Source organism: Phyllobates terribilis, unplaced genomic scaffold (genome assembly GCF_046119375.1).
Source record: "Phyllobates terribilis strain yellow unplaced genomic scaffold, ASM4611937v1 Scaffold_35__1_contigs__length_13245226, whole genome shotgun sequence".
NCBI lineage: Eukaryota > Metazoa > Chordata > Amphibia > Anura > Dendrobatidae > Phyllobates > Phyllobates terribilis.
In genome coordinates, this window is record NW_027362795.1 from 4,909,551 (window position 1) to 4,922,953 (window position 13,403).

A 13,403-nucleotide genomic window follows, 5' to 3' on the forward strand; every position below is an offset into this window, starting at 1 on the left:
CCAGCTACTTAGCTGAGCTGTAAGTCCCCGATAGCTGCCGGTCGTAGCTTTCAGCTCTATGTGGTTTGTTCCCGCTGTGCTTTATGCTCTGAATTCAGACATTCTGATCTTCTTTTGCCGGACCCTGGCTTTCCCTATTGACTACCAGTTTGTATTACCCCTTTTGCCTTGACACACACTGACCTTGGAATTCTGACTCTGGACTGTGACCTGACTAGGTCTTTGTCTCTTCCCTCTTTTTATAATGTACCAACCTGGCTATTGACCTCAAACTCCTTGACTATCCTGACTCACGGCTTGTCCGTGAGAAGTGATTCAGGGTCACAGCATCTTGGTTTTGGTAAATATGGCCGCCTTTTTTCCGTGAGGTTTTTTGAATATGTGGTGGGAGAAAAAATAAATATTTCTAATACTGTGGGCTCTACTGGTATCACGTGCTGAGCGTCTCTGCTCTATGAGGACTGATGAAAGCTCGGTCTGAACTGTGTCCTATAGATCAGGGTTCCCCAACTCCAGTCCTCAAGGCCCACCAACAGGTCATGTTTTCAGGATTTCCTTAGTATTGCACAGGTGATAATTCCATCATCAGCACAGGCAATAGTTACATCACCTGTGCAATACTAAGGAAATCCTGAAAACATGACCTGTTGGTGGGCCTTGAGGACTGGAGTTGGGGAACCCTGCTATAGATTACAGCAAAGAGGATAAAAACAACCTCGTTACGGGTCATTCACATGTCCAAGTGAGACTACAATGCATGGGCTGGCCGCGAGTCTCCTGACCGGAGTGGGATGACAGCCTCATATATTTATATAATTGTGAGGTAAAAAATGAGAAAAGAAGCTTTATGGTGGGCGCTGTCATGCTGAAGACAAAGATGAGAAGGTGTAGAAAAACAAAAAACATATTAAAAGATAGCAATGTGTTACAAAATCGATCTGACATCTTCCTAGGGCCATCATAAAGCCTTTTTTCCTCATTTTTTGCCTCCTTCTGTTGACTTCAACAGTGGGGAAGCAGTCTATACGAGGAATACCATTGTGCTACTTCTCTCAGCACAGTTGTGCCTGACCGGCTCAACTCCACCAGGTGGGAAGATTCCATCGACCCTTCCCTGTTTCTTATCACCAGGACTTCATCATGGAGCTGCATATACTTCTATGAAGCCGTCATGCTCAGGTCAGGAGACCCACGGCCAGTCCATACATTGCACAGACATATAAATGAGCCCTTAGTATTGTTGAGCACAATAACTGTGGAGGGGAATAAAGTTGTGCATCATTATTGTCTATGGCAATTGGGGGAGGGGGGTGTATTACTATTACCGCAGGGCTGGCCTGGGCAGGGGGGAATCTGTGTTGGCTCCCTCACAAGTGCTGACCCTCTGTGTGGTTACATATACTGTAAGCCTGTCTATATGTGGGTGTACGTATGGATAAGGTCTCTCTACTTCAAAAAAAGATATAACTTTGTCAATTACATGCTTTATAAGGAACAATCAATTTTTTTAAAGGAAAAACCAATGATGTGGATATACGTATTGTGTCTTATGATGTAAGAAATCACAGGTTATGCAGACATAATGTTTTCATATGTTTGTCATTAAACTCATCTCCTCTCGATCATATATATATTATATATTAAAAACAATAAACACTTAAATCCTTCTCCTTCCTCAAATTCAGAATTTTATTTTAACCACTAAATAATAAATTCTTCTTAATTTTGGTATCGCACCGACCGGGAGGATGACATCGCCGCTCATTCACACCGGACATTTAATGATGTTTTTTTTTCTTTTTTTTCAGTGCATTTTAAAGTGAATTTAGTTCTAAAGCACAAAAATTTTAAATCGCCTGATGCCAAGGGGTTAAATATTCCTAAAAATGGATGAAAACATCATTATGTGGCACCCCAGGGGTCTGGTTGCCACAGTAATAGAAATATTACTGAGAGCAAGTGGGAGGTTTCTCTGGTCAGGAGCCCTCAAACATGCAACACCGCCCGCCCAGACCTGGGAGGGGAGGAATCAGCCCTTATAAACTGGGTCTGGGGCGGGATTAGTTAGTCAGAGCCTGGAGACAGTTCCAGACACAGGGAGAGTTACAGCAGGAGCTCTGTAGGAGCAGTAGCTGAAGACCAGGGGCTGGAGCTGAGCAGAGATATAGCTCGCCCTGGCATTAGAACCTAATAACCGGACACCGGAGTCCGAGGCTGTGGGGACGGATATCCACCCAGCAGCAGAAACCAGCCGGCAGGGGATTCCAGGTCCTCTGGCCATAGAAGCCCGGAGGCTCAGTCACAAGGAAGGGACCAGCACCGCCATCCAGGAGCGGAGGCTAACAGAAGGCCCCAAGTCACCAGCCATACGGGTGAGCACCACACGGTATACTCAGGGACGTGGGCTACTTCAACCCGCTTACGGCAAGGTAGCCAGAAAGAGTGCAGATAGATGGGGAGGCCTACAACTCCACCTGGCCAGGGGAACTCCTGTTTGCTCGCAGACTGACCAGGCCCCTTATGCTAGCCAGTACTCCCGGGAGGGTCTGCCTTAATATCACCAGTAAAGACCCTGAACTGCACTGCAAAGACTCTGAGTCGTTCCTGCTTCAGCGTCGCACCAGCACTACTAGTACTGGGACTCCCGTGCACCATCACCCTCACCATCAACTACAGTGCCCTGGGGCTGCACTCTTCTCGTGGGGAGTCACACTACCTAAGCTGCATATACCATCAGCCCCAGCGGTCTGCCTTGCAGCGGCGGTCCGCACTGACCGCACTCCACGGGTGGCGTAGTCGGACATTAAACCACAAAAAAAAACACAAAATACCGCCATTGGCCTGACCACCCTGAGCCACGGGACCGGGTCACCGCCATGGACCCTACAACCCCCAGAAGCCCGGTTCCGGGTACCCCTCGGCCCAGGGGACGAGTCATTTACAAAGATTGCGAAGGCGGCAAATGTGAACAGGTGTGAAGAAAGACTAAGGAGAGAGTGAGGCCTGATGGGGACAGTGATAATAATTTGTGTACAGCGCTACGGAGTATGGAGGCGACATAGAAGGAAGAGGAAGAAATAATAGAGCCTAATGGGAAATCTCCACATACCTCGACCTGCAGAGCCGCCACCACATATATGGCTGTGATGAGGTCACAGGAGGGGAGGAGTCGGGGTCACATGATCAGGGGCCCCAGTGGATGCAGGACTCTGCTGTGCTGGTTGTCATGGTGCTGGATGAGCTGAAGTTTATGTGTGGGGTCAGGAGGGGTTTACAGTGTGGATGTAGCAGAGCCACGTGTGTACGAGGTGTACGGAGCAGAGCTGTGTGTGTACGAGGTGTACGGAGCAGAGCAGCGTGTGTACGAGGTGTACGGAGCAGAGCAACATGTGTACGAGGTGTACGGAGCAGAGCCGTGTGTGTACGAGGTGTACGGAGCTGAGCCGCGTGTGTACGAGGTGTATGGAGCTGAGAAGCGTGTGTACGAGGTGTACGGAGCGGAGCCGCGAATGTACGAGGTGTACGGAGTGGAGCCGCGTGTGTACGAGGTGTATGGAGCGGAGCCGCGTGTGTACGAGGTGTACGGAGCGGAGCCGCACGTGTACGAGGTATACGGAGCGGAGCCGCGCGTGTACGAGGCGTACGGAGCGGAGCCGCGCGTATACGAGGCGTACGGAGCGGAGCCGCGTGTGTACGAGGCGTATGGAGCGGAGCCGCGTGTGTACGAGGCGTACGGAGCGGAGCAGCGAGTGTACGCGGCGTACCGAGCGTAGCAGCATGTGTACTAGGCGTTCCAAGCAGAGCCATGTGTGTACGAGGCGTACGGAGCGGAGCAGCGCGTATAAGAGGCGTACGGAGCAGAGCCGTGTGTGTTTGGCAGTCCTCGCCAGGGCTGTGGAGTCGGAGCACATTTTGGTGGAGTCGGAGTTGAAATTGGTATAAAATGGACCGACTCCGACTCCTAAAATACACTGCTCAAAAAAATAAAGGGGACACTTAAACAACAGAATATAACTACAAGTAAATCAGACTTCGGTGAAATCAAACTGTCCACTTAGGAAGCAACACTGATTGACAATCAATTTCTCATGCTGTTGTGCAAATGGAATAGACAATAGATGGAAATTATTGGCAATTATCAAGACACCCTCAATAAAGGAGTGGTTCTACAGGTGGGGACCACAGACCACATCTCAGTACCAATGCTTTCTGGCTGATGTTTTGGTCACTTTTGAATGTTGGTTGTGCTTTCACACTCGTGATAGCATGAGACGGACTCTACAACCCATAGAAGTTGCTCAGGTAGTGCAGCTCATCCAGGATGTCACATCAATGCGAGCTGTGGTAAAAAGGTTTGCTGTGTCTGTCAGCGTAGGGTCCAGAGGCAGGAGACACTACCAGGAGACGTGGAGGGGGCCGTAGGACAAAAACCCAGCAGCAGGACCGCTACCTCCGCCATTATGCAAGGAGGAACAGGAGGAGCAATGCCAGAGCCCTGCAAAATGACTTCCAGCAGGCCACAAATGTGCATATTTCTGCACAAACGGTTAGAAACCGACTCCATGAGGGTGGTATGAGGGCCCGACGTCCACAGATGGGGGTTGTGCTCACAGCCCAACACCGTGCAGGACGCTTGCCATTTGCCACAACACTAGGATTGGCAAAGTCGCCACTGGTGCCCTAAGCTCTTCACAGATGAAAGCAGGTTCACACTGAGCACGTGACAGACGTGACAGCGTCTGGAGACCCCGTGAAGAGCAATCTGCTGCCTGCAACATCCTTTAGCATGACCGGTTTGGCAGTGGGTCAGTAATGGTGTGGGGTGGCATTTCTTTGGAGGGCCGCACAGCCCTCCATGTGCTCACCAGAGGTAGCCTGACTGCCATTACGTACCGAGATGAGATCCTCAGACCCCTTTTGAGACCATATGCTGGTGTGGTTGGCCCTGGGTTCCTTCTAATGCAGGACAATGCCAGACCTCATGTGGCTGGAGAGTGTCAGCAGTTCCTGCAAGATGAAGACATTGAAGCTATGGACTGGCACGCCCGTTCCACAGACCTGAATCCGATTGAGCACATCTGGGACATCATGTCTCGCCCCATCCACCAACGTCACGTTGCACCATAGACTGTCCAGGAGTTGGCGGATGCTTTAGTCCAGGTCTGGGAGGAGATCCCACAGGAGACCATCTGCAACCTCATCAGGAGCATGCCCAGGTGTTGTAGGGAGGTCATACAGGCACGTGGAGGCCACACACAATACTGAGCCTCATTTTGACTTGTTTTAAGGACATTACATCAAAGTTTGATCAGCCTGTAGTGTGTTTTTCCACATTCATTTTGGGGGTGACTCCAAATCCAGGCCTCCATTGGTTAATAAATGTGATTTCCATTGATGATTTTTGTGTGACTTTCAGCACATTCAACTTTGTACAGAACAAAGTATTCAATGAGAATATTTCATTCATTCAGATCTAGGATGTGTTATTTGAGTGTTACCTTTATTTTTTTTAGCAGTGTATATAATAAGTTGGGTACAGTAATTCATTGCAGTTTGTGAGGAATATTTTTATATAAGAATTTGGGAAAGTTATGAAATGTCTTATAAATGCCTGTCCTATTCCTGATCTAAGGGTCTAGACTTTTAGCTGAAAAAATGTGTCCTACCGTAAATTTATCACTTAAACATGAGCCATGTATGAGGGAGTCGTGGAGTCGGTGTCATGGAAATTGATTAGTCGGAGTCGAAGGTTTGGCTTACCGACTCAACAGCCCTGGTCCTCGCTTGTGGGGGCCAATAGCAAAGCCCCCGAGGTGTGAACAACATACAACCCCCTAAAGTGACCCCATTTTGGACACTGTACCCATCAGGGAAGTCATCTGAGGGTGTGCTGTTCAGCTCTTTGTTTAAAAAGACTTTCAGCCATTTTGGGCATTACCTAATGATTATTGTATTGTTGTGCTTTGCTGCCATCTACTGGCCATTGTTATAACATGTATTATTCCTGTGTTTTACCCACAACACCTTTCGGTCTGTAACTCCTCCTACCTCCTGCTCCTCACTTCCTTCTTCTTCACATCCATCTTGACTACACATGCTGCAGGACTGGAGAAAGGATTCTCTTGTTACCACTTTACCTAGCGCTTCTAATACCTACAATTCCTAATCTTTCCTCATCCTTCACTTTCCCTCATCTCACCTCATCAAGAACTGTAAATAAATCTGCTGAATTCATCACTGCATCATCATTCTGGATTACCACGTGCAGGTCATGAGGAACAGAACCGCAGATCAGTGAGTTGACGCTATCTGCCATTGCTTATACAGAGATCTGTGTCACATCCCTCATACACATCTCGCCCCACGTACATCGGTGGCAGAATAGTAACAAGACACCTAAGTCTTCAGTATCTGTGTGCATATGCATGTCTGCTAGCAAGTCTACCATCTTAGCTAAAGCATGTCTACAAAAGGCACAGTGGATCCATCTGTGGGAGAAGCACATCATGTTCCTGACACCACAGATGCTCCAGGAGCAGAGTCCACACTTACTGCAGAGCAGGATGTACGACCACAACGAGTAACCAAGCCAACACAAAAGGTCATAGAGAACCTGGAGACAACCAGAGATGAGCTCCATGATAACATAGATTATTTACGGGGCAGAGTTGAGCACTATTTAGCAGCTCTTCCACGTGCTAACAATGACGCAGCAGATTTAACCGCCAAATTGAAGAGTTTATCTGCCGCCTATGATCGCTACCAGAGACTGTCTGTTAAGTACATTGCATTCCCGAGTAACTGTGATATGGATGATGCCCCAGCAGAGCTGAAATGGAGACTCTTCTCCAAGAAAAGACCGTATTAGTGTGAGATGCCCAGGATAAGGCAGAACTCCGCATCGCACACCTCCAAGAGGTTAGATCACATCGTACAGCCTTGACCAAAATCACATCTCGGTCTTCCAGATCATCTCAGTCCAGGAAGTCAACATTGTCTGACAAGATACTGGAAATACGTGCATCTGCAGAGGAAGCTAGAGTAAGAAGCTCCTTTGCTAGGAAGGAGGCTGAAGTAGAAGCCCAATTGAAAAAGCAGGAAGCTGAGATGGAAACTCAATTAAAAATACGCCAAGCAGAAAGGGAAGAAGCAGCAGCCCTCGCTAAACTGAAGGTCCTTGAACAAGCACTAGTTCAAGATGCTAATATGGACTGCTTTATTCCAGGAGAAATGGAGGACCCAGCTGATCGCACTACAGACTATGTGCTAAAACATTTACCATCTGTACCAATGCCACCTCCAATCCACCACACGGATGCACCCGTAAGCCAAGAAATGTTGCCACCTACTGCCGACAAGGTAACTTCCAGCACTATCCCACAATTTAGGCCGCAGCCAGCAGATCCTATAGAGACTAAACCACAACTTAACCCTCATGCCACATCATTCCGTCCTGACCTGTCTCAGTCATATAAGCCAGAGAATTTACATTCCCCAGGGATACCACAAGTTAATCCTGCAACTATGACTGGGAGGTCGGACATGTCTGAATTCGCCAGATATATGATTCGCAGGTAGTTAATAAACATCAGTCTCTCAAAGTTTGATGATTGTGCCGAAAATTATAGAGCCTGGAAATCAACCTTTCAAGCAGTAATCCAAGACCTTAATCTCACCGGCAAGGAACAACTTGATTTGCTTGTCAACTGGTTAGGCCCTGAATCAGCGGAGCGCATCGAGACAATAAGGGTAGTTCATGTGGACTATTCAGATGCAGGTCTTATTGCAGCATAGGAGAGACTGGAGCAAACCCACGGCAGCTCAGAAGCCATAGAGTATGCCTTATTTAAGAAACTGCAAGCCTTCGCAAAAATAACTAACAAGGACAATCGAAAACTTCAAGACCTGAGTGACCTGCTAAAGGAAATAGAATTGGCAAAATTAGACCCACGTCTTTCAGGACTGAGCTACCTTGATACTGCTCATGGCGTGACTCCAGTAATTCTCAGGCTGTGTGCCCACTATGCGTTTTTCAAGCATTTATGCTGCGGAATTTCCGCGGCATAAACGCTTGGGAAACACTTGGTAATCCGCCCCCCATGGTCCCCCATGACAAGCCGCACTGTTAATGTCCATGCTGCGGATTTTTCCGCAGCGTTTATGCTGCGCTCAAAAATCTGCAGCATGTCCATTAATTTTGTGAACACGCAGCATAATCGCCGCCATTGACTTGCATTGGACCGCGTCATATCCGCATCACAGCATCTCCACAAGCGGATATCACATGGTTCAATGTGCGGATGGTACCAAGGTCTGGAGGAGAGGAGACTCTCATCCAGACCTGGGTACCATTGTACCTGGAAAAAAAAGAATAAAATAAAAAATAAAGATTATATTTACCTTCTGGCGGCCCCCGCAGCGCTTGTTCTCCTTTGTCAGCAAATCGCGAAGGACTGAAGGACCTGCGCTGACGTCATAGTCATGTGACGGCAGGTCTTTCAGTGTACGGCGATCTCCCAGCAGCCAGAACGGAGCGAAGCAAGACACCGGGGACTGTCAGAAGGTAAGTATAATATTTATTTTTTACCATTCTCTCAGGTCACACTATATAAATCCATGCCGGTTGCATGCATTTATATAGTGTGACCAAGTTGTCAAGCACTTTCCAAGTGATGCTAAAATCGCTTGGAAAGCGCTCGACACCCGCATGCGGAAATGCATGTGAAGAACGCTTCATTTCCGCTTGTCCCTGGCAGGAAAAACACATGTACAATCTGCATGCGTTTTTTTCTGCCAGGGAGATGCAGAAATGCTGCAGAAATTTTCTGCTTCATTTCTGCATCGTGGGCACATAGCCTCAAGTTGCCAAAATGCATGCAGGATAAATGGGCAGACCATGGCTCACGGTATAAAGGACAGCATAATGTGTCTTTTCCTCCCTTTTCATATTTTTCCAGGTTCGTCAGTGATCAAGCTTGGAAGAAGAATGATCCCAGCTTTGACTTCACTGAACCTACTCCACCAGCTTCATCATCATCATGATCTACAAGGTATGATAACAATATCACCAAACGTAAAGAGATAAGGAGCACAGTATCTGTGAGAAAGACTGACGTTCCCCTTACTGCACCCTCTTTTAACAAAACAAACGCTGTTGCTCCTAAAACTATCACCCACTTAAGGAATGCCGTGGATTCAGGGCAAAGACTTTGCAGGAATGCAGAGATACTCTCAAGGAGCTAGGGATATGTTACAAGTGTTGCACCTCCTCAGACCACCTTGCTAAGGACTATAAGGCTGTCATTAAGTGCACTGAATGCAGTAGTGACAAACACGTTACATCTATGCATCCCACACCAGCTCCACACAATTCACAATGCAGCACCCAATCCTGCTCAAAATCATGGCGGGGAGCCACAAGTTTCTGATCCAGCTGCAACTGCTGTTTCCTCCTCATATATGGAAGTATGTGGAGAAGGGACTGGTCCTAAATGCTGCGCTAAAGTATGTCTGGTCAAGGTCTATCCAGAAGGACAACCCGACAAGGCCTCTAAAATGTATGCCAAAATGTATGCCATAATAGATGAGCAAAGTAACAGGTCTCTAGCAAAGCCAAAACCCTTTGAGATCTTCAATATAAAAGGACAAACGGCTCCGTAACCCCTCATCACCTGTTCTGGTCATATTGAGACTTCTGGTAGGAGAGCCTCTGGGTACATTATCTCTTCAATCAAGGGGAACATGCACATACCCTTGCCAACTTTAATTGAATGTGACCAGATACCTGATAACATGGAAGAAATTCCCACGCTTCATCATCCCCACTTGAGGCACTTAACTAACGAAATTCCTCCTCTGAACACGAATGCTGATATTCTAATCCTACTGGGGAGAGACATTCTAAGGGTCCACAAAGTGCGCCAACAATGCAATGGCCCAGATGATGCTCCATACGCCCAAATACTTGATCTAGGCTTGGTAATCGTGGGCAATGTATGTCTGGATAAGAGTCACAAGGCATCCGAAGTCAACTCCTTTAAAACGTATGTACTTCAAAATGGTTGCACAACTCCCTTCAAACCATGCTCTCATCACTACGAGGTGAAAGAAAGGTTCTCTGACTTCATCCAAGAGCCTGACATCATTCCCACTCCCTATGGTGACGACTTAGGGAGAACAGTGTTTCGCACAACACAAGATGACAACAAGGTCGCCTTATCCATAGAAGACAAGGAATTTATTAAAATAATGGACAGTGGATTCTTCAAGAACAAATCTGACCATTGGGTCGCTCCCTTACCCTTCAAGGGTACAAGGGCCATGCTTGCTAACAACCAAGAACAGGCCTTATCAAGGTTCACCTCACTGCAGAGAACATTGCGAAATAAGGCTGAAATGAAGGACCATTTTGTAGCATTGATGGAGAAGATATTTCGCAATGACCACGCAGAGCCAGCTCCACCCTTGCAAGCCAATTAAGAATGCTGGTATCTACCTTCCTTTGGAGCATACCATCCAAGAAAGCCTAAACAAATCAGAGTGGTGTTCGATTCAAGCGCCAAACTTGATGGTGTATCTCTGAACGATGTTCTCCTCACTGGTCTCAACCTGACTAATAACCTGGTGGGAGTGCTCATGAGATTCAGAAAAGAGCCAGTCGCCATTACTGCTGACATTGAACAAATGTTCCATTGTTTGATCGTGCGACAAGATCACAGAAATTATCTCTGTTTTCTATGGCACCGAGACAATGACACCAGCAAGGAAATAGTTGAATACTGCATGAAGGTGCACGTGTTTGGAAACAGTCCTCCTGCAGTTGCTACATACGGCCTACGTAGGACCGCCTCTGATGGTGAAGCAGAATTCGGGAAGGACGCCCAACAGTTTGTTGAAAAGGACTTCTACGTGGACAACGGTCTCAAATCCCTGCCCACAGCGGACGAAGACATAGATCTGCTCAAATGGACACAAGGTATGCTTTCTAAAGCTCATTTAAGATTGCATAAAATTGCCTCCAATAGTGCTGTTGTCATGAAGGCCTTTCACTCTAATGATCATGCTTCAGAATTCAGAGACTTGAATCTAGGTTCAGACAACCCACCAGTACAGAGAAGTCTGGGCTTGAGATGGAACTTACTAAAGGACTCCTTCAGTTTTCAGGTTAGTGGTACAGAAAAACCATTTACTAAGCATGGAGTTCTGTCAGTGGTGAACAGTCTATACGATCCACTCAGGTTTGTTGCACCGCTGACTATACAAAGCAAGCTTCTGTTAAAGCAACTTTCAGAGTCTATTAAGGACTGGGAAGCACCACTCCCTGCTGCCAAACAACTAAAGTGGAAGTCATGGAGGGAATCTCTTTGCGCCTTGGATAAAATCCACATACCACGTTGTTACACTCCAGCATCTCTTGCTATGAGTCAAAGGAAAGAGATCCATATATTCTCTGATGCCTCTACTGAAGCTATTGCAGCTGTTGCCTATTTGAAGGTTATAGACTCTAACAATGAAGCCCATGTTGGATTTCTATTTGGAAAGGCTAAATTGGCTCCTAAACCCGAGCACACCATACCCAGACTTGAGCTCTGTGGGGCTGTACTAGCCATGGAGATTGCAGACTTCATACAGAGTGAACTAGCTTTTCACGTGGTTGACATAAGATTCTACACAGACAGCAAGGTTGTTCTGGGCTACATATACAACCAGAAAAAATGCTTCTATGTCAGTAACCACGTTGAAAGGATCAGGAAATCCCCTAAACCTGAGCAATGGCAGTATGTTCCAACCCATCTTAACCCTGCTGACCTTGCTACTAGGCCAGTGTTTGTTGGTGCCTTCGTAAACTCTTCTTGGTTAACAGGACTGGAGTTCCTTTGCGACCAGTGTGAAGAGACTGCCGTTGAAGACAACTTCAGTCTTCAGGATCCAGATGTTGACCCAGAGATCCGTCCTGATGTCAGCACCCTCATCACCAATTCCAAGGAAAAGGATGGCTTGGACTGTCGGCGATTTGATCGCTTCTCCAGATGGACAAGGCTTGTTCGTGCTATTGCAAGGTTAGTCCACATCGCACAATGCTACTGCAATAAGGGACAGTAACGCTGAGTGTCGCAGTTGGCACATCTGTCATAAGCCTCTCTCTGCAGAAGACATTATTCTGAGTGAACTGTTTGTGATACATAATGTGCAGCAATGAAATGGAATGTATACTTAAAAAGCAAGATGTCCCTTAAAACAGCCCTATTGTCAACTTAAATCCCGTAATTGATAAGAAGGGTTTACTGAGAGTCGGTGGTCATTTAAACAAAGCCAAGTTGGAGGAGGCAGAAAAGAATCCTCTAATCATTCCTGGCCATCACCACTCTGCTAATATGACATTACCATGAAAAGGTCAAACATCAAGGCAGACACTTCACTGAAGGTGCCTTAAGAGTTGCAGGCCTCTGGATTGTGGGAGCAAAGAGACAAGTTTCCCATTTAATTCATCTTTGTGTTCAGTGTCGCAAGGCAAGAGGAAAACTGCAACAACAACAGATGTCTGATTTGCCTGCTGATAGGACAAGCACAGAGCCACCGTTTACCTATATTGGTTTGGACGTTTTTGGCCCGTGGGAAGTCACTGCATGTAGGACTAGAGGCGGACATGCACAAAGTAAATGTTGGGCAGTGTTGTTCACATGCATGAGTGTACGAGCAATACACATAGAAGTAATAGAATCAATGGATTCCTCCCAGTTTTATCAATGCCTTAAGACGATTCCTCGCCATACCAGGACCAGTCAAGCAAATAAGGTCTGATTGTGGAACAAGCTTTGTAGGTGCCTGTCGAGAACTACAATTAGATTCAACAGCAGTCCAGGATTTCTTGGCAAACAATGGCTTTTCGTGGGTCTTCAACCCTCTTCACGCTTCCCATATGGGCGGATCATGGGAAAGAATGATAGGCATCACTCGTTGGATACTGGAGTCTATGTTGATGGACTCAAACCTCTCGAGACTCAGTCAAGAGACCTTAACCACTTTCTTAGCAGAAGTATCTGCTATTGTAAACTCAAGACCACTTGTTCCCATATCTATGGATTCGGAATCTCCTGCTATTCTTACACCAGCAACTCTCCTCACTCAGAAACTTGGAACCCTTCCTAACCCACCTGAAGACTCTGTGTCCGGTAACAAATATTAGAGACCTTGGAAACACGTGCAACATCTGGCTGTTTCTGGAGTAGATGGAAGAGGGAGTACCTTAATCTTCTTCAAGGACAGAGAAAATGGCAACAAGTTAAACCTAGCTCACAAGTAGGAGATTTTGTTCTCATGAGACCAGAAAGCAAAAAGAAACGCATGGCCTATGGGACTTATATCGAAAACCTTTTCAAGTGAAGATGGCAAGGTGTCCAAAG

At 46.8% G+C, this 13,403-nt stretch overlaps 1 pseudogene; it reads right to left on the reverse strand.

The window, feature by feature from the left end:
- The window catches only part of LOC141182609 (uncharacterized), a 272,324-nt pseudogene that overhangs the window by 29,435 nt on the left and 229,486 nt on the right, over window positions 1-13,403 (reverse strand).